The sequence below is a fragment of the Parus major genome, chromosome 1 (genome assembly GCF_001522545.3).
Source record: "Parus major isolate Abel chromosome 1, Parus_major1.1, whole genome shotgun sequence".
NCBI classification, from domain to species: domain Eukaryota; kingdom Metazoa; phylum Chordata; class Aves; order Passeriformes; family Paridae; genus Parus; species Parus major.
Window position 1 is genome coordinate 112,558,592 of NC_031768.1, and position 20,257 is coordinate 112,578,848.

Sequence of the window (20,257 nt, forward strand, 5' to 3'; positions counted from 1 at the left end):
CCTGCTGCTCATCTCCCACAAAGGATCAGCCAGAGCAGCACACAGCCAGCCCAGCCCCAGCTGTCACCTCCAGGGCACCTGGCTCGTGCAGGGGACAGCAGAGAACAGAGATGCTTCTGATTCAGGATGAAGGAGCCTTTGCATGAGGTACCCGTGGCACTACAGCCCTTGGGCAGCTCTCTAGGAACCGCAGTCATTGCTTCACAACACAAAGCTAAAAAAAAACAATAAAAATTTAAAATCAAAACACAGAGTAAGGACTTGGGGGTCGTTTTTAGCAACAGAAAGATTTCAGTTTTCCCTCGGCGCTTTCGCGGGCGGCCGCATTCACCCGTGGCTAATCTCTGCTCAGACACTCTCTGGTGACACCGATGTTGGGTAAATCCAGGGATTAAAGGGGGTTATCCAGAGGGCCAAGGGCAGCCTGAACAAACAGGAGCTGGACCACAGTCACTGCAGCCCCATGGACCTGCCCCAGCCTTGGATCCAGTCCCCATCCCAAGGATATGACACAAAGGTTCCCCCACAGCCGCCTGCAGCACCGAGCCAAAGCTGGCACCTCCAAACCAGGGACAAGACAGGAGCCAGAAACTCCCCACCAGGGACAGGACAGGAGCCAAAAACTCCCCACCAGGGACAGGACAGGAGCCAAAAACTCCCCACCAGGGACAGGACAGGAGCCAGAAACTCCCCACCAGGGACAAGGAGCCTCCTGGAGTCTTCACAGGGTTCCACCAAGAGCAGCAGGTCCAACACAGCCACCACACAGCTCCAAGGCACAAATCTTGATAACAAATCACAATCTTTTAGAGCCTAAATGATTCCTCACTTAGACCAAGTTTCCTAGATTTTTAATGGGTATCTGCTTTTAAGAGCGAATCCCACTAAGACTTACCGCAAAAATAAGAAAAAAAAAGTTGTGTTTAAACAAAATCACTAAGGTTGGGAAAGGCCTCAAAGAGACTGAGTCCAACTATTAACCAGCACCACGCTGTTGGCCCCCACAAATCCCCACACCTTTCTGAGCACTTCCAGGGGCTGTGATTCCATCATTTCCCTATTCAGCCTGACCACTCCTCTAGGGAAAGAAACTTCTCCTCACATCCAACCTAAACTTCCCGCAGCACTTCCTCCCATCCTGTCACTTGTTATGTTTGGGACACGAGTATCACACAGCCAATGCAAGAGCTCTCCAAGCAACTGGAGGCTGGAGATGTTTATCTGTTAACTCTGTTCCCCCGCTCTTTCCTATGCCTCTGGATCAGCTCTCCATTGAACTTTCCAAAAGTCCCTTCCCTAGGGCCCAAACTCTGGGGCAAGAAAATAAAAAGGACACAAACAACTTCTGCAGAGTCAGCGGCGAGTTCTGGCACCCAAACCAATGGATTTGTTTCCTTTTGAGGATACTGGAAAGGAAGGAAAACCATCAGCTGCAGAAAATCAGCACTGCTGGATTTGTGGAGCGCTGCTGATCCAAAGCAGGCTCCAGCAACCCAAGGGCAGCTGCAGGTTACACAGGAGCTTGGCCTGCAGATTTATTTGCCATTTCTGGACATTTCCAGTGATGCTATCCCTTGGACAAAAGCAGATGTGTAGGTGCAGTGCTTAGATGAGTACCCACAGGACTTGTCCCAACTTTCTGCTGTCTTCCTCCAGCAGGGAATGCCACAGGGAACATCACTATGGGAGTTGTGGTCTCCCAAGAGGAGGGAAGGAGGAATCTCACCCTGCTTCCCAGAACCCAGGAGCTCCAGATCCTCTGCCTGGCCAGCACCAGGTCAACACTTCAGTGTTTGGCCCCCTGCTAAAGAGAGACTCGCCACTTCCTCCAGATCTCCTTTAAAACTGCTGCCAGAAGCAATTCCTTTATTTATTATCTTAAATAAAAGCAACTACAAGGAATCACAGAGAACAACCCAACAGTTCTGCTGCAGCAGCCACCACCAACCCCAGCTCCCACAGCATCCCCATCACTCCTGTGCTTCCCTCAATGAGCTCTCAGTGCAGAAAGTCCTTTGTGCAGCCACTCCTGTCCCCCTGGGACAGCACCAAACAGTTTGGACACTGCCCACGGAAACACTGGCTAAAAACACAGCTGGCTTTGGACCAGACGCAGGTGAAGCCTCGGTGACTGGGATGCAGCAAGGACAGACACTCAGATCACACTGGGTTAGGGTTTTATCATCTGTCAAGCCAGCAAACAGCAGCACTTCCAGGCAGCTCTCCAGTCAATAATCATTTCAGGGGATTACCTGCAATTCCTAACCATGGGCCGTGAAAAGGACACAGAAAGGAGGTTTTTTTCAGACTTCCATGCAAGAAGGTCCTTTACCACTGCCAAAGGGAATGAGGCTTTTCAATATCCACCACAGGTTTCTATTTTATCCTGAAGCCCCAGGTTTCCATCAGAGCACCTCTCCCAAGCTCAGACTGCTAATTACTGAGTTTACAGTGGGTGTTGGCCTTATCAACAGGATGACTATCCTGGCTCTGCTGAAGCATGATACAATCCCTTAAAACAGGTTCTCATCCACTGTTGTTTCATCAGACCATGTGTTTCCACCTAACAAGAGAGGGCAGAACCCCCCAGCCTGCTGCTGCCTTTCCCAGTTCACTCCATGAGCCATCCTGGAGTCTGTCATGGAATATTCACCCACCTGCCTTTCCTCTTCCTCCCCAGCACAAATCACCAACAGCTCCCTGCAGGAAGCTCCTCTGATAAAAGCTGGAAGGACCTGGAAGTTCTTATCTGGAGTCTGGGGGATGCTTTCCAAAAGAAACAGGTCACAGTGGAGTTACTGCACAATCAGGTGGTCACTTACATCCTTAAGCTTGGAGTAGCCACTGGTTTATTATTCCTGCATGTGGCACATGGAATTGTTCAGTTCTAGCTTAACTCACGTGCCCTCAGTGAAGTCTAAGTGGAGAGATCAGCATCTCCTCCCATGCTGCTCTGTCTAGGCCTGGCTTATGACAGATTTGCCTTGGAAATGCTCCTGAAGGACAAATCCAATCTCATCTTCCAGGATGGGGGAGCCACAGCTGCCTTGCACAACCTGTGCCAGGGCCCAACCACTGTTTTGGGATTCTTGGGCATTGAAAAACAAAATCAATTAAAGAAATAAATCGTGTCTGCCAAAATGGATGCATTTGAAAAGGTCTGAGATTAGGCCAAAAAGACCATTCTTTTTTTCCCCAAAGGAAGAAAGTGGCTCTCCCAGGAGGAGACTACATGGACTCAAGGGATGAAGCTAGAAAGTCTGTTAGACTTTGCAGTCCCATGTCTCAGGCAGTAGAATCAGGAATCACTGAGGCTGGAAAAGCCCTCCAGGACCATGGGGTCATTAACCCAGCCCTGCCAAGTTCAGGGGTGGAGGTAGAAGCTGCTCTGACACTTAATTCCCTCCATCAGCACCGAAACATCTGTGTTTGGCCACCCTGTGATGAGGATCTGGGCAGAAATTACAAAGAAAAATAAGAGAGCTGAGCAGGACAAAGGAAGGTAAAGCAGAGAGTAAATCCAAGCCCATCCATCATCATCAGGAGAGCGCTTCCCACGATGGGGAGGAAGGGGAAGGAAGAGAGTCAGCCATGGGGAACAATCGCTCCAAGGAAGGGGAAGCAGCATTGTTTGAGAGATTGAACAGAAAAGCATATAAACCAATTCCCCCATCCCTCAAAAAAAGGAAAGAAAAAACATTCCCATAGTCTTTGGGAATGTCTTCAGCTCCACCTTGACATCACACCCCACCCTGAGCCAGAAGGGAAGAGAAGCTGCTTTGTTTGAATTTTTCCCCCCCCACAAGCTGCATCACCAGCCCTTTTCCCCAGGAAGGAAACCTTCCACACTCCCCTTCCCCTCCAATCTGCAAAGGCTGAGCCTGGCTCCTCACTCCAGCTCCCCAGGAGCCCTGACAGTGCAAGGAAACGAGAGCAAAATGCAGCAGCTCCCCACTGGGTCAGGAACTCAAACCCTGGGATAGCAGGACCTCTGCAAGCCTTGCAGGAGCTTCCATGGGAAAGCAAGCGGACCCAACACAGCCCTTTCACTGAGACAATCCCTCTCTTTCCAGCAGGGAACACCTGAGGGACAGGTGGGAGAGACAGGGCTGTGCACACCCTATGTGGAAGTGATAAAACTCCATCTCACTTATCTCCAGGCTTCCCTGCTGTAACATGATTGCAGCTGAATTTTATTTCACTAAAGCCTTTCCCAAAATACCTGTGCTCCTTTGAGGTACTTCTTCCTCTCATCAGAAACTCTGCAGAAATTAAATCCTATTAGTGCATAAGTCTCATGCAATAACTGTGACATTCTGGGGATTTTCACTGCCAGGCTCAGCAAAAAAAAAAAAAAAACAAAACCAAAAAACCTTACCAGAGGAGAAGTCCTTCAAATGCCAGACATCTGAGACATCTGGAGCCTCAAGGCTTCCTTCTGTGCACAGGATTTAGTGCTAATCCCAAAGCTCCCCAGCCCTTTGCTGCTGCATCTCAGCTCTGTGCTCTGCCCCATCCCATCCAGCAGAGCAGCTTCCCTACCTTGGCTCACCCATGTCCCATCCCTGGCAGTGTCCAAGGCCAGGCTGGACAGGGCTTGGACTAACCTGGACCAGAGGAAGGTGTGGCACTAGAGGAAGGGGGTGGGACGCTGGATGATCCCCAAGGTCCCTCCCACCTAAACCAGTCTGTGCTTCCCTGATTCCCAGTGCCTCAAAGCAGAGGATTTTAATGGATCTCAGATGCTGCATGAGCCTCCAAGTTCTTCTTCACCTGCTTTTTTTTAGTGCTGGAAACGTCAAATCTTTGCACCTCTTCCCAAAGTGAAGTGGACACATTTGTTTACCATCAAGAAGCCCCATTATCTTCAAACCTTTCCCTACAAATACCCAAGTGTTTCAATGCCACAGCAGCAGTACCAGGGCAGTTCCCACTCCCTCCTTAATGACATCTCCTGACAAGTTCCCAGAGCTGCTCTGGAACAGGGCTTTCCTCCAAACAGGCACCAACTGAGTGGATTTATCTGGGCTGTCCCAGCCCATCGAGGAGAGGGACGTGCCTGAAGCACAGATGTCACCCAGCTCAATTCCCACCTCTGGTGCCCAAGTCTCGGCTTAGGGAGGCTGACAACCAGACTCTGAAAAGCTAAACCACTAAAACCACTTTTCTGAAATCCTCCCCCACTTCTTTCCCTGCAGCTTTCCATTGGCATCTCCAGAGAGCCAGAGCCCGGTTTCCAGGGAACATTTTCCACCCAAACGTTAAGGGAAGCAGCACGTGATTCACCTCTGCCATCTGCTTTCCAAGGGGGCTTTCTCCTCTGAAAACTCACAGTTAAAAACACCAACCAAACAAAAACACCCCCCAAAACAACAAGGCCTCACTGCCTTATCCGTAACAGGAAGCCCTTTGGGAAGCAGAAGTCTTTAAAGGGCAGATATCTTCTGTCCATTATCTGAGACATCTTCCTAGGCTTCATTAAGCACATCACAAACTTACTTTTGTTAGTGGAAGTACAGATGGCATTTGAGCTAAAGATCAGGATCCCATTTCCTTCCTCTAAAGCAAAAGGCAAACATTAGCAAGAACTGCTGGGGTTAACCTTTAATTATTGCACAATGAGCCCCAGTCCACAGTTCTCACACATCTTCAGAGCTCAGAGCCCCTTGCAGGGCCTGAAGGGGCTCCAGGAGAGCTGGAGAGGGACTGGGAACAAGGCCAGGACTGACAGGACACAGGGAATGGCTTCCCACTGCCAGAGGGCAGGGATAGATGGGATATTGGGCAGGAATTCCTGGCTGTGAGGGTGGGCAGACCCTGGCACAGGGTGCCCAGAGCAGCTGTGGCTGCCCCTGGATCCCTGGAAGTGTCCAAGGCCAGGCTGGAATTTGGGCTTGGAGCAGCCTGGATGATGAGGTGAGCTCATCCTTAAGGTCCCTTCCAACCCAAACCATTCTGCAGTTCAAGATTTGCTCCCATGCCAGGGAGAGCTTGACCCCCCAAGAAAAGGGCTGTGAATCAGACACACCCAGCTCAGGGACAACCAGTGCTGAACCTGATCCCATCCCAAAAGGAATTAAACCAGTTGATAAATAAAATGGAGGCTTTGGGACAGGTTTGAGGGAGGCAAGTTTTAAAGCCAAGTGTTGTGTATGGAGGGTGAGTGGGTGACAGGGGAAGAGGGAACCTCTGCAGGTTCTTACCCCTCAGATCCCAAATCACCATGAGCTGGGACATCCCTTCTCCCAGAGGAGCCTCCACCTGTGGGATCTGTCACCAGAAGATGCTTCAGCACACTTTGCTTAGCACCTTCCCGAGGAAAAGCCTGGACAAAACACATCCAAGTAAGGTTTTTTCTCATGGCCAGGCTTCCCCAAAGTGGAAATAATCCCTGCATGGCTCCCCACAGAGCTCAGTTCCTGCATGTCAGCATCCAGGCTGTGGCAGCATTGTACCTTTCCACTTCCCCTGCCCTAAAATTGAGTTATTCTGGGCTCAGAACTGACACCAAGTCAAACTCCATCTGTTTCCACCACGATAAAGATTCCTCCAAGGTTGCTGTGCTGGGTACCTGCGACGTCGCTGCCATGGCTCCCAGCTCAGCTCTCCCACAGCAGGAGCAGGGAGCTGTGTGATGCCAGAATTAGTGCCTGCCCTGCTCAGGGTTTATCCTGGGCTGGGTGCAAGGCAGGGTCTCAGTGCTTTTTCAGTGCTGTGCACAGCATTGGTAAGCAGGGAGTTGGGAGTCAGGAGAAAACACAACCGTGACAGGAAAAACTCAGGAGACAGCTCTTTCAAAAGCCATTTTTTGCCACGTGGAAGTTCCACAAGTTGCAGCAGAGTCAGAGAAGCATCCCACCCACACAATGTAATTCAGAGCTTGTTCTACATTAAACTGTTAAAAAAAGCAAACCTGTCAAGAGGTGCAACAGCTGGAGAGGAGAGCAAATGCCACAGCAGCATCATCTTTGCACCCAGCAAGAAACAGGATGAGAAAGCCTCAAGGACTACCTGCATTTCTGGAAGCAGAGAGGTTTCATGAAGTGCTGGTGAGCTGGGGGAGCAGAGCAAGCCCAGCAGCAGCAGAGCAGGTGGGCAGGCAGGGAATCAGGAGTGGGATTTGCTCCAGCGACACGAATGACGAGCGGGATCAAGCACTTGGGTGACAAATCCATTTGTGCTGGATAAACACGGACAGCCAAGCTCAGCCATGGCCAAAACCAGCAGCAGGTCAAGGGCTCCCTGCAGAGTCACTGCGCTGGGTGACAGCTCAGCTGTGACGTGCCACTGTCACAGCACCTTCCTCAGACGCTGGGTGGGAAGCTCTGCTGCACCCTCAGCTCTTTCAGAGCCCAAATAAGCACTGACATCTCTAGAAATGCTGTCAGCAGCCCCACTGGGGCAGCCACCCATCCATACACTGCCTGTGGGCTGGGCAGAATCCTCACCTCTGCTCTGGAGCCAGGCTGGGAGAGCTGGGGGTGCTCACCTGGAGAGGAGAAGGCTCCAGGGAGAGCTCAGAGCCCCTTGCAGGGCCTGAAGGGGCTCCAGGAGAGCTGGAGAGGGACTGGGGACAAGGCCTGGAGGGACAGGACACAGGGAATGCCAGAGGGCAGGGTTGAGGTCAGGATCTTGCTGGACCAGCAGTGCAAGGTCCTGTACTGCCAGAACAACAATAAACCTGAGTGACACACAGTTCTGTCACTGCTGTCCCCAGCCTGGCAGCAAATAAGCTCACACCAGAGGGAAGCTTTTTGGGAGATGACATCTCAAGAGAAAATTGACTTTATTCTCACCTTTAAGCCTGGATAGGCTGAATGCTCTGTGGGGACACTGGGTATTCCCTCAGGGACTGCACCAGCCTTGGCCAGGGTGAGGGGGACACAGAGCAGCCTCAAACTCTCTCCTGACAAACCAGTTTTCACTTCATTCTGGGTTTTGTTTTTTTCCCCATAACAGCTCATAGGCTGTCCTAAGGAGACCCGTGTTCAGTCTGAAAAGGCACATTTTTGCCAACAATATTTCAGAAAGCCGAGTGACGCCGTTGGCAGCAGCCCCCGTGCTGTTCCACCCCCAGAGGGAGGGGATTCCTGTGAACAAGCAGATCTCCCGTGCTCAGCATCCCCCCTCACTGCCACCCCCTCAGGGGAAAGTGCCACTTCCATATGGAAAGCAAGGAGCCAACACATTCCCTGCTGCCCTCCCTCCCAAATCACTCAGAGCCACCCCCAGTCTCTGGGAACCAGGGCTGGGGGAGCAGCAGAGGCGGCTTCAGCTGCCAGACACCTCCACGTGCCAATGGCTCTCAGGGAAAAGTGCCCAGAAATAGCTCAGACACCTCTACCCAGCCCCATAAGACTGGGATTTTTCCCCTATCCCATTTATCCATGGGATACCTGCCTCCTCCACACCCCCCAGTCACTACAAGCAGGGAACTGAGGGGGTTTGGAGAGCTCTGTCACATTCCCAGGCCAACCCCAGAACACCAAGGTGCACTCAGCCACCAGGGTGAATAAAAACAATGCTCAGGGGATGGGTTTTAGCTGCAAAACAGCCCAGGTGAGCATCCCACAAGGTGGTGAAACACTCCCCTGCAGCAGCAGCAGATTTTCCCATCACCACCTTCACATCCCAGTGGTCCCAAAGATGCTCTGTGAGCTGGGATTGTTGGTTCAGGTTAAACTGGGCAGAGCTCTTTGCCAAACACCTCCCCCTGCAGAGCTCCCAGAGCTGTTTTGGGCAGGTTGTGTCCAAAGCTGAAGGTATTTCTGGTACCTGCTTAACATCCATCACAGCAGGGAAATAAATAATAAAATGCTCACAAAACAAGGGTTCATCCTCTGGCACCAGAGAAAAACCTGCCAGAAAGGAAAAGGGAAGGAGAAAATCTACTACAGATTCCCATTCCATTGTCCCATTCCATTTCCTCAGTGGGCCTGTGTCGCTGCTCGTGGCAAAGACTGACATTAAGCTGAGGTTACAATTAAAACAGAGCAAAAATTATGCAGTAAAATGGTGCAGCCAGGCAAAGGCTCCCACCCAGCATTTTCCAGACACTCTCTCCCACCTCACAAGGCTCAACAACCCCCAAGGAAGACAGAAAATCAATCTCCATGTCTGCCTTTTTACAGTATGCAAGTGTTCACACCCTCATCTTGCCCCACTGAAGCAGTGCCACATCCTTTATTTTGCAGTCACTGGAAAATACACCTATTTTCTTAGCCAAAAACCACTGGTGTCTGCAAGAAAAAGGGTGATGATCCCAAATCTTTTCAGTATCTGACATCTTTCAGAGTCATCATCACAGCATCACCCTAAGTTATGTCACATTATTTTAGGACAAATAACCAACAAATTACTTCTTTGTGGTGCTCAAGTGTTTTTCCATTTAAAAGGCAGGATAAAAAGCTCAGTCCTTCCCTGTTCCCATGGAGAAACAGGAGGGAGATGGCACAGGCAAGACCCAAACCCTCAGAGCTCCAGGATGACCGTGGCAGACAGGTCTTCATTAGATTTTTCATTGTTTTATAGTTCTATAAAGCCAGACAAGGGGCAAACCCTTTTCTTTTTCTTTTTTGTCACATTGTAAATGATGGGCAAAATGAAAAGATCAGCCTCTGCAGCTGAGCAAGACAAATATTTAAACACAGCCCTCATGCTGCATGGTAGGGAGAGGATTTATTACTGCTGGGACACAGGACTTTCCCCACAGGCTGCCTTCCCAAATTCCCAAGGCTCCCACCTGGCAGTGAGCCCTGGGGGGAATCCAGACACCTCAGCAGTCCCTGTGTATCCACTCACAGCATAATTTACATCCAAGCTCAGCCACTTGCAGCAATATTTATTTTTTTTAATACTGGCTCCAGTGCCTCAGCCCAGAGCTTGTTCTCAACAGCTCTGCCATTTAGCAAGCATTAAACCTGATGGGGCATGAGACAGAACAGGGTTTTCCTCACAGCCCTGTCCAAGAGCTGCCTCAGTAGAGCTGACTGCCACAAGCCTTTTAGGCAGTATTTATTTCATACCTTTCCTTCACAGAAAAAAACCCAAAACAAAACAATATTTAAAAAAATAAAAGTAACAGCCTTTTGGAATCAAACATATGGGATCATCCACCAAATGTGGCCAATCTGGGGACAAAACAGCTCATAAGCTTCAGGCAGTGCTGAAACACAACAGTAAGTTTTAGGGTGGCCAGACAAAAGCAAGCAGGAGAAGACAGAGCCCAGGCTGCCTCACAATGGTATTTCACTTCCAGCTTGAAGCAGGAAACCCCTATCAAAAAGGAGGAATTGGGTCAGGGATCCAGTTTGCAGCTCTCCTTGTTAGAGGGAAGTTTGGAGTCACTGCAAGCCCTTCCCTCCAAAGGCTGGTTTGTGTTTCCTGACTGTGATTTTTAAACCAGAGAACTCTGACAGTGCCTCAAGCCTGCAGGCTTGGAGCTGTAAGAAGCACCAAGGATGTTCTTTCTCCCCAGCCTTATACTCAATTCAGATATAACAATCAGCATATCAACTCTGGGAGAAATCAGATGGCTTTGCTACACAGGGCACTGGAATTGCACGGCCCCAGGAACTCCTATTCCCATTTATTGTAGCTCTGGCTCTCTGGGATTAGGTTGCTCTGACAAAGCCCAGGCAGAAGCACCGGAGGCTGATAAACCCCATTAGCTGCTCACACAGCTGAGCAGCTGCTGGCTGGAAAAATTGGGAACAACTTGGGAGCTCCACGGTCAGGCTGACCTTGGGCATAGCAGCAGGGAACAGCAACCAGAATTTGCTCCCACTTTTCTCCAACCCATCTCCTCCAACCTGCAGCACTGCCAGGGCTGATTTTCTTCAGGATAAGCCCAGCTCAGCCAGCCTAAAGCATGGCTTTGAGAGGGACAGGACACAGGGAATGGCTCCCACTGCCAGAGGGCAGGGATGGATGGGATATTGGGAAGGAATTGTTCCCTGGAAGGGTGGGGAAGCCCTGGCACAGGGTGCCCAGAGCAGCTGTGGCCACCCCTGGACGTGCCCAAGGCCAAGCAATTCTCCATCACTTCAGTCTTTGCCAGCTTCAATCCAATGTTTAATCACCCTTACAGAGGTCAGAGCCCTGAAGGAGCACCAAGATGAGGCAGGAAATCTCTGCTCCCTGCACTGGTGTTCCCCATGGCTGCACAAAAACTCCAGGATTTCTGCCTCTGAGCAAAGAGCAGCCTGGAGAGATGCAAGAATCCCTAAACTGAACTCAAAGCATCCTTAAGTTTGGAAAACAGCTCAAAGACCTTCGAGTCTGACCAGTAACCTGACTCTGCCAGGTCCAGCACTAAACCACGTCCCCAAGTGCCACATCTACACCTCTTTTTGGGGACTGAACACCTCCAGCCTGGTTCAACCCATGCTGAGAGCAGCCACCACCTCATTACCCACACACAGAGCACACAACAACCAGGCACACACAGCCAGTTCACAAACTCCGATCCCAAAATTTAAATTAAAAAACAAAATAAAAGCACATTGCAGAGGGACTTACAGAGCAGCAGCACTCGCAGCACAATTCCTGGTTGAGTGTTCTGTGCTAAGGGACCCTGGGCAGCCTCATCCCCGAAGCCCTGCTGATATTCAGGTTTCATAGTGCAGATAAGCCCGAGCTGGAACAGCTCTTACGCACTGCAGGTTTTATCTGTGGCACAGCACACTTGTTACAGACCCTCTCTTATCAGCACTGCAAATATCAGCCCAGATAAGGGGAGGCACACAATGCCTGGGAAGGTGCAGAAACTGGAGCAGACACTTTGGGGTTTGACTCCTTTGGCCTCATCTGCCCCAGCTCGTGACCTCGAGGGCTCACCCTGCGTTCCCCCCACAGCCCCCAAACTGCTCCAGGACAGGGGCAGAGCAGACTTCAAGCCAGTCCTCCAGACCTGTCCCTCCAGAAAACACTGCAGATGAGCTGCAAAGTTCAGGGAAATGGGGAAAAAAGCCATTATTTCCCCTGAACTGGGAGAGGAGAAGCCAAGAGAGCAAAGTGATTTTCCTCACAGGTCCAATACAGTTCTATACAACCAATTACCCCAAAAATTTGGATTTAGGGACTCCCATGACAGAAGGGGTTTAACAGAGTGAGCTGACCCTTTCAGAAACATAGAGGACTCGTAAATGTAAGCTTCTTGTGCTGTTAGAAGTGGATCTGTATCTGCTCATTACAGGGCAGCTCTAAACAGTCTGGACATGGGGTTAGAGCTTCCCCAGGCTCCCCTCCTGCCCAGCCAGTCACATTCCCACTGTGACAGTGGGTGTTTATGCTTCAAGAAGACCAGCCCCAGCAGGAGCCTTGGCTTTCAGGTCAAATCCCATCTTGCCATGAGCAAGCCAACCTTTCTCCTGACACCTCTCACCAGCAGGGACCACCCAAAGGAGCCATGCCCCTGCTCCAGGTGACAGGGAGACAGGGTACCAGCACCATTAAGGCAGAGATTCCCTTCACAGAACCACTGGAGAATGATTCTACCCAGCTCCTGAGGCCCAGCAAAGCACAGGACAAGGCCTGAGCTCCACATTAACCCCTTGTACCTCAGATTGGAGCTGAAATCTTCCCAGGTACAAACCCAGGGAAGGCCAATCCCCTCCCACACTGCTCCTGCCTGTGCTTTCAGGGACAGCAGCTCCATCCCTCTAATCCCACAAGCAGCTTTATTTCTCCTGGCAAAGCAGACCTGTCCCAGGAGCCCTGGCAGGGTCTGTGTTTCAGGAACGTGCAGCCACACAGTGACCTTGTGAGGCACAAAGGTTTGTCCCTGCCAGCATCAGACACAGCAGAGCACGCCTCTTCCCACCACCTGAACATCTGGACACCTACAGCTGCCTTACACCTCGTTCCTTTAACACACTGCTCTCCCAGAGCAAGAGCCAAACCAAAAAAACCCCTAAACAAACACGTTCCTACACAGAGGAGACGGAATAGGAAACAGTCGTGATAAGGGAAAGTATCTCCAGCCGAGCTGTCAACCTTGCACTTTAAATCAGGATTTTAATGAGGGCTGCAAGCACTCTGCGTTTGGGTGATTAACTCACAGCTAAAGACTGTTGAGCTGCTTCATTCTGAAAGCAGATCCTGCCTCCCGGTTCCAGGCAGGAGCAGGGAAGCAGGAGATGATCTTACAAGCTGTCAGCCACCTCCAAGTGATGCCAAAGCCCTTGCAGGGAGGGGAAATCACCCCGAAAACAAGAGCCTGCCACCCCTCTCTGTTCACAAAGCATCAAATGCAACACGGCAAGTGGTGTGGGAGCTCCCAGTCCCCAGGGAAAAGGGAGACAGCAATATCTGTATTTTTGGGGGGCAGTTTGATATCTAAGAGCTGGAAAGCAGGGATTACAAACCCAGTGCCCCAAGTGCAGAGCAATCCTCGATGATGAATGTAATTTGCATGTGAAATCTAAATCTAAGAATAGGTGTTTGAGAAGGTCTCACCTCACTTCTTGGCTTGATGAATTCCAGGGCTCCCAGATACCCCAAATGTAGAGATCTCAAGGACTGTTCAGGCACTATTACTGTGCAGATCTCCAAGACCAACCAGCCACAGCCATGGATGGAGAAAGCCCCAAAAGCTTGAGAGAAATGGAGAAAATCATGCCTGGACACCCAAACCAGGGCACAGGAGCTGCCTCTTTGCTGGGTTTCAAACTGCAACAGGATTGACTGACAATTTCAAGTCTCAATGACAACATTCCTGAATGATTAGCAGGCAGATTGCTACCAAAATTCCCACAATACCTTCAACAATTCACTGCTGATCAGGAAACTGTCTACAAAACACTCCCTACCTGACAGCCTTAAGGAATTTCTTAATGGGGCTGCTTCATGCAAGAAAGGAGAATTACAGAAACATCAAGGTTTGGGTTGGAAGGGGTCATAAAAATCATCTTTTTCCACAGGCAGGGACATCTTCCACTAGCCCAGGTTACTCAAAATAGTAGGGATTTGAAAACACACTTCCCACCTTCTCCAAAAGAGCCTTTTTTCCCCTCAGAGAAAGGTCAAGGGGTTGGATGACTCTTTCCTACACCAACAGCTGTAGGTGTAAGGAATGCAGGACATCCAGGAAACATGCAGGAAATATTTTAATCCCAAGGAAAGCATTAATTACCTCTTGGCAAAAAAGAAATAAAAGCCAATCCAGATAACACACTCCCCCAGGTATCACAGAGTGACCTCAGCACGGTGGTAAATCCCTGTAAACAAACCTAAGCCCTTCCTATCCATCCCAGGGACTGGGTTTAAGCCATAACCTGGGAAGCCCCCAGCCCCATCCTGCCCCTTGGCAGCACAGTGGGGAAGCACTGGCCACAGCAAGAGGACCTGAGGCATGACTGGGATAGAGGTGCCAGTTTTATCCCCATTCCCCAAGGTTTTACTCAGTCAGCTCACAGGGATGAAATGGGGTCACACACACGGGACACCTCCCAAGGGCCACGCCAGGTCCCTCCCTCCTAGCAAGGTCCAGGGCAATTCTGCAGGACAGCAAGCCCAGACTTGAGCCTCAAATCCCCTCCAAGCTCTTAAGTGCCCTGCTCAGGATTAGCCCTGCTTCCCAAGAATCTTGTGGAATACCCTGAGCATCCCCTGTCACCTTCAGGTGCCAATTCCCAGCAGCTCACCACGGGCTGGGGCCAGCTCCAGCTCCAGGCAGGAAAATTTAATGTATTTTGTTTTTCTGCAATTCTGCAGCACGAAAGCAAAACAGTGACTTGATTTTAGACTTGATTTATGATTAGGTGACTGTCAGCTCAAGAGATTCATCAATACCAGCTAAGTGGCCCAAATATAATCTCCTAGAGTGGTTCAGGAGAACACGTGGACGTTGAAGGGTACAACCAGTCCATTACATCTTTTTAAAGGCTACACCCAAAAATACCTACTAGAGGAAACTCTGGGTTTCACCTTGGACTATTTCAGTCAGATACAAGCTGCTTTCACTGGGCAAACGTGAGCCTGAAACTCAGCACAGCTAAAAACAGCCAAGGACCAGAATATTTCTGCTCTGTGCATTTCACCTCGGGCTGGGGGAGGGACAAGTTTCATTTCACCTCAGCGAGGAGGAAAGGGAAGCAAAACACAGGAGCCAGACATTTACCAAGAGGTTTTACAAGCTGCAGAAGCATTTGAAGAGAAGCAGCAGGATTTTAAATGAATAAATAAAAATAAATAAATTTAAAGTCAAGCTGACACCTAAGGGGGAAAGTGGGAGATAAAAAGCGGCTTTGGTACAGCGCCACGTGGTAACTCTGAAAGTGAAACAGATCCTTCTGAGCTTCCCCAGACAAGAAGAGAATAAACTTACAGTCCATCAGCTCCGAGACCTCCAGGACCCAGCAGCCTGGACCCCAAGATCCTCATGGAAAGCGTGGCTCCAGCACAGAGAGAGGTGCAGGGAGGGCAGGAGGAGTCAGGTTTGTCATGACTAAGGAATTGCATTAAAACCAGTCCAGGCTCTTTCCAAGGAAGAGATTAACCACCAGCAGGGCTCTGCACAGATGGGGACAGAGCTGGTGCCCGGATTTGTGCAGCACCCCAGGAAAGGTGCAATTTCCCCCTCTCCTATCCCCAGTTCACCCTTCATCCAGCAGGGGGAAAAAAAGAAATAAAACCAGAGCAAGGGTCACACATGCAAAAAAATAGTCACAAAAAGAAACATTTTTCATTTTTCACCATCAGGACTAATCCTGCCCGAGGACCAGGAGGACAAAAAAGACAGGGCTCAATCCCAACCTGGAATGGATTCCAAATGTGGAAACATGGAATGCATGGAGGCACAGGCACAAAAAACTTCCCCACCGCCACCCCCGAAGGTGCTTGTTTGAACACCCTTCAGGGGAACGCTCTGTACCTTGAAACCACTCCTTGGCAGAAATCTTCTACAAATATTTAATTGCATACAAAAAAATAAAACTCGTTGTTGTTGTTTGTCAGGCTATTGAGCAATGACGGACTATTGCACCAAACATTCAGGCAGTTGTCCTGCCAGTATCTGTGGGCACTTCTGGAGGAAGTGGGGAGAACACAGTGGTTTGCTAAAGAGGAAAAAGCAGCAAAGCCAAACACCAGTGTGCAGCTTAATTTTTTATTTTAAGGTCAAGACGTGCACTGAAGTAGCTGTATCTAATCGCTGTTTATAGAGGGGCTGGCAGGCAAAAGCAACGACCATAAAGTCTTTTAAATCCCTTTTCCCGGCATCATGCTCCAGATGTTCCCGAGAAGGGCTGTTAAGCACCGGGAGCAGAGCTGGAGGGGGAACACTTGCTTTGGGAAGAAGGGAGGGGGATGAGGAGCCTGGCTCCTAAAGCCACCCGGCACAGACCCCCTGTGAGCCCCTTTGGAGCGGGGGGCAGCTCCGTGCGCTGCTCGGCGGGGATGGGGAAGGAGCTCCTCGGTGTGACACTGCCCTCTCCTGAGCGCAGGGGATGCTCAGCCTCACACCCGGCCCGGAACCAGCATTTCGGGGAGCCCTGAGCAGAAACCCCAGACAACAAACACAGGAAGGGAGACACCACTCACCCCACAGCAGCTCCAGCTGGCAGCAGCAGAGCCCGGAGCAGCCGCAGCCCCCTCTCAGCAGCAGCAGCACTGGCTGGGGGTCAGCACCGGAGTGAAACACCCCTGCTTGAGCTCTTTGGAGCCCCATTAACAGCGGCTGCAGCCTAACGAAGCAAAGTGGCTGCCAGGTGGATCCCATCTCTTCCTCTCCAAGGGTGGAACTGGATGAACTTGAAGGTCCCTTCCAACCCAAACCATTCCATGAATATCAGCGTGAAGGTGCAAAGCATCTCAGGGACGGGAGCACAACCTCTGTGGGTGCATCATCTCAACAAAAAGGAGTTTAAAAGCAGCATTTCAGACTCCAGAGATAGCATATCCCTACCACACTATGTTTGCAGGAAAGCTGCTCTCAGGAGGAGCCCGGAGTGCCCCTCCACCAGTGACTGCCACACCTTCCCACACAAGCCCGGAGCTGCACCAGGAGTATTTCAAAGGTACAGCCATTCCCTTTTATCTTCAGCCTCGGGAAGACTCACAGAGCAAGTAAAAGGACAATATTCCCCCCAGGTGTGTCTGGTTAAAGGGCACCCAGACATAACTTCCACCACCTGTGAGCATCAAAGTGCAGGGTGAAGGAGCCACCTGCTCCCTGCATCTTTAACCTCCACCTACAACAGCACTTGCACCTGTGAATTACTCCAACCCACACATTAAAAACGTTTAAAAACCCACAAAGTAAAAAAAAAAACCCTAAATATACTGATTTTAAGGCAGTTATTTGAGATTAAATGCACCTGGGTACACAGTTAGTGGGTAAAAGTACAACAAAAGGTTGTCCCCTCACAGCTGGTTCTGTGTCTTCTTATAACCTTCCTGGTTTATAGAACAATTTGTTGCCTTGCTAAAAACCAAACCCTTTATCATTAATTCCGAGCCAGCAATTTCTGAATCTACAACCTGACACCACATCAATTGATCCGACCAAGACTCATTTTCCTTCCAAGACAAACACCAGTCATGCTTTACCGAATTCATCACAGGGAAAAGTGTAACAGGCAGAACACGCTCATTTAATAAAAAAAGTACAGCTTGACAGAGACACCCACTCTAAAATTAACTCTGCCATCAAAGCAGAGCTTGTATTTGCCTCTGAAGAAGCTCCTCCTAAATCACAGAGAAATATTCTGCAGCTCCACATTGCTGGGATATCAGCGTGAAGATGCTTCAAAGCTTGGCAGAGGAGAATATGTTAAAATAACAGGCTTTAAGGAGTCAGGATGCATCACTGCTCAGGTGGATAAAGGCTGGCTAATGAATTAATGGACCATTTTCCATAGCAATCTGATGAGGAAAATGGACATGCCAGCCAAAATGCGAGGCAGGAAATCCATTTGCCTCAGCTTTTCCCCAGCCACACCTGCCAAGGGCAAGCTGGCAATTTGTAAGGGGAAAAGAAGGGAGAAGGCTCTTATCCTGCAGGGCTGGGTGATCCAAACCCCAAAAAAGCTCTTTAAGAAGCAGCACCACTATAACTTCTACTTGCTAATCAGCAGCAATCTAAATTTCCTGGCAGCTGGAGCATCCTGAGGAGACTCCAGCATCCCAACGAAGCACTTGGACTCAGCGTTCTCCGTGCACAGCGTAACTTTCTAATGGAGACAAATCTGTCCAGGCTCCTTCCCTCCAGGACAAAGAGCCAGCAAACAGAACCATAGTTGATTATTTTTTAAATTTCACATGCAGCATGGCTATGCCTATTCCTGTCATCTATCCCTAATCCCCCTCCAACCCCAGAATAACCCTTAAGCCAACACGATTACAAGCAACAAGGACCCACCCCTAAAATCCCAAAGCACGGCAAGTTCGACGTGGCCAGGTTTTTCCTGGCTGAAGAATCCCCATTTCCATCTCACCAGGGGTGAAATTTCACAGCTTCCACACCAGGAATTGCTCCAGCAGCCCTTTTCCAAAGAAAGGCTCACATGCCGACTGCAACTCCTCCATGCCCAGTTTTCCGGGCGGGGAACAGACAGGACGTGGGTGAGGGCTCCAAGAAAACAGCAATGAGACGATTTCCCCCCCTCTTTTTCCTGAATTACTCTTTTTTTGAATTAGTTTATTTACAAAGCATGAAGACAAAGTAACACCCTCTTACATTCACCTTTTTTTCACCCTCTCTGCTCAGCGCTCGCTGGAAATTTGGGGTCTTTAACAGAGGCTTTGCTGGCGGGGAATGTCGCCAAGAGCCATCCATCCAGGACATCGCTGAGCATCCTCAGGGAGCTGGATGGGCACCGAGTGCTCCTCCGGCTGGACCAGCAACCATAAATCAATCCCTCTTGGGATTCTGCTGCCTCAGGATTTTACAGCTCCGGACAACACCAGTGTGAAGCCCTGGAACCGCGGGACACTGCAGATGCCATCATTTCATACCGAAATGAAGCGTTCCCTGTAAAACAGGCAGGGCCTGAAGGGGGGAGAGCAGCGTCCAGATCCACCCCCGGACACTCTGGGGGTCTCAGAGAGCAGAGGGGGCACCCCGGGACCTCTCTCCGGGTGGGTGCCCACCCTCGCCGGGAGCAGCCGCTCACATCCCCAACTTCGCTCGGGATGCTGGCGGCCAGGTGAGGCACCACGGGCACACAGGGCAAAGAACACCTTTCGGGCGTGGAAAAGAAACACCCTTTGGGGCAAAGCAACGCGGCTCCGGAGCCCCTGCCGGGGGGTGCAGCCCTGCCCAGCTGTCCCGGCCGCAGCAGCTCAGCATCACCCCTCGCCAGGCGGGGGAAGCCCCCAGCCCACCCTGCCCGCCCCTTCCCTTTACCTGCTGCCGCTGGGAAATCCGCCGGGTTCCCGAGCCCCGGGAAGGGCGAGGCCGGCCCCGGCGGCAGGGCTGTGCCAGGGCCGGCAGGGAAGGGCGCAGGGAGGGCGCTGGCACGGCCGCAGCCCCGGCCCCGCAGCCCGGCTCGGCTCGGGAGCGGGGCGGGCGCTGGGCCGGGCGGCTCCGCCCCGGGCAGCGCGGGAGGAGCGCACGGACGAGAGCAGCAGCAGCAGGAGGAGGAGGAGAAGAAAAGGAAGCTGCAGCCAGCCGTGGGCAGCGCTGCTGTTTGGGGTGTCCCCCGGCTGCCAGCGAACCCCACAAGGGTTCGGGTTTGGGGGGCAAGGGAAAGGTCGGGGCAGCCCTGGGGAGGAGAGTGCTTGGCACTGTGCCAGGGGGGTTTGGGAATGCTGAGCCCCTAAAGGGCAGCGAGCAGCCGGGAATCACACAATGGGTGAGGGGGGTAAGGGACCTTAAGGATCATGGCATTCCAACCTCCCTTTCCACCGTCCCAGGTTGTTGCAAGCCCCGTGCAGCCTGGCGCTGCACACTTCCAGGGACGGGGCAGGCTCAGCTTGGGGTAGGAGGGATGTTTTGTGTTCCCACCGAGGTGGATAAAAAGGGTCAGGTGGGGGTTTGGGCTTTGCTGCCTCCTGATTTCTTCCCCAAATTTTGCAACTCACCCTTCATTGTTTGTACCCCCTTTATCACCTGCACCCGGTCCCACGTTAGATCCTGAACTCCCAAGCGTGCAGGTGGAGCTGATCTCCACACCCAGGCCAACCTGGTGTGGGGTCCCTGAGTTACAGCATTTTGGGGGAAGGACGAGTGTTCTGTTGGATCTACACCATGCTCAGGACTTGTTTCCCTCATGCTGCAGCAGCACAGGTTATTTGGGACGAGAAGGATGCCCAG

At 51.1% G+C, this 20,257-nt stretch overlaps 1 protein-coding gene across 3 annotated transcripts in view; it reads right to left on the bottom strand.

The window, feature by feature from the left end:
- GDPD5 (glycerophosphodiester phosphodiesterase domain containing 5) overlaps positions 1-19,494 on the bottom strand; it is a 104,343-nt gene extending 84,849 nt beyond the window's left edge. The window contains exon 1 of one of the 3 annotated variants that reach the window (XM_015635683.3): positions 19,349-19,494. The gene's annotated coding sequence lies outside the window, so the exon portion shown is untranslated. Of the gene's footprint in view, positions 1-11,520; positions 11,608-19,348 lie in introns of those variants that run through there. The other 2 variants (XM_033518904.1, XM_015635703.3) reach the window with 2 other exon arrangements.
- Between the last annotated feature and the right edge of the window lie 763 nt (positions 19,495-20,257).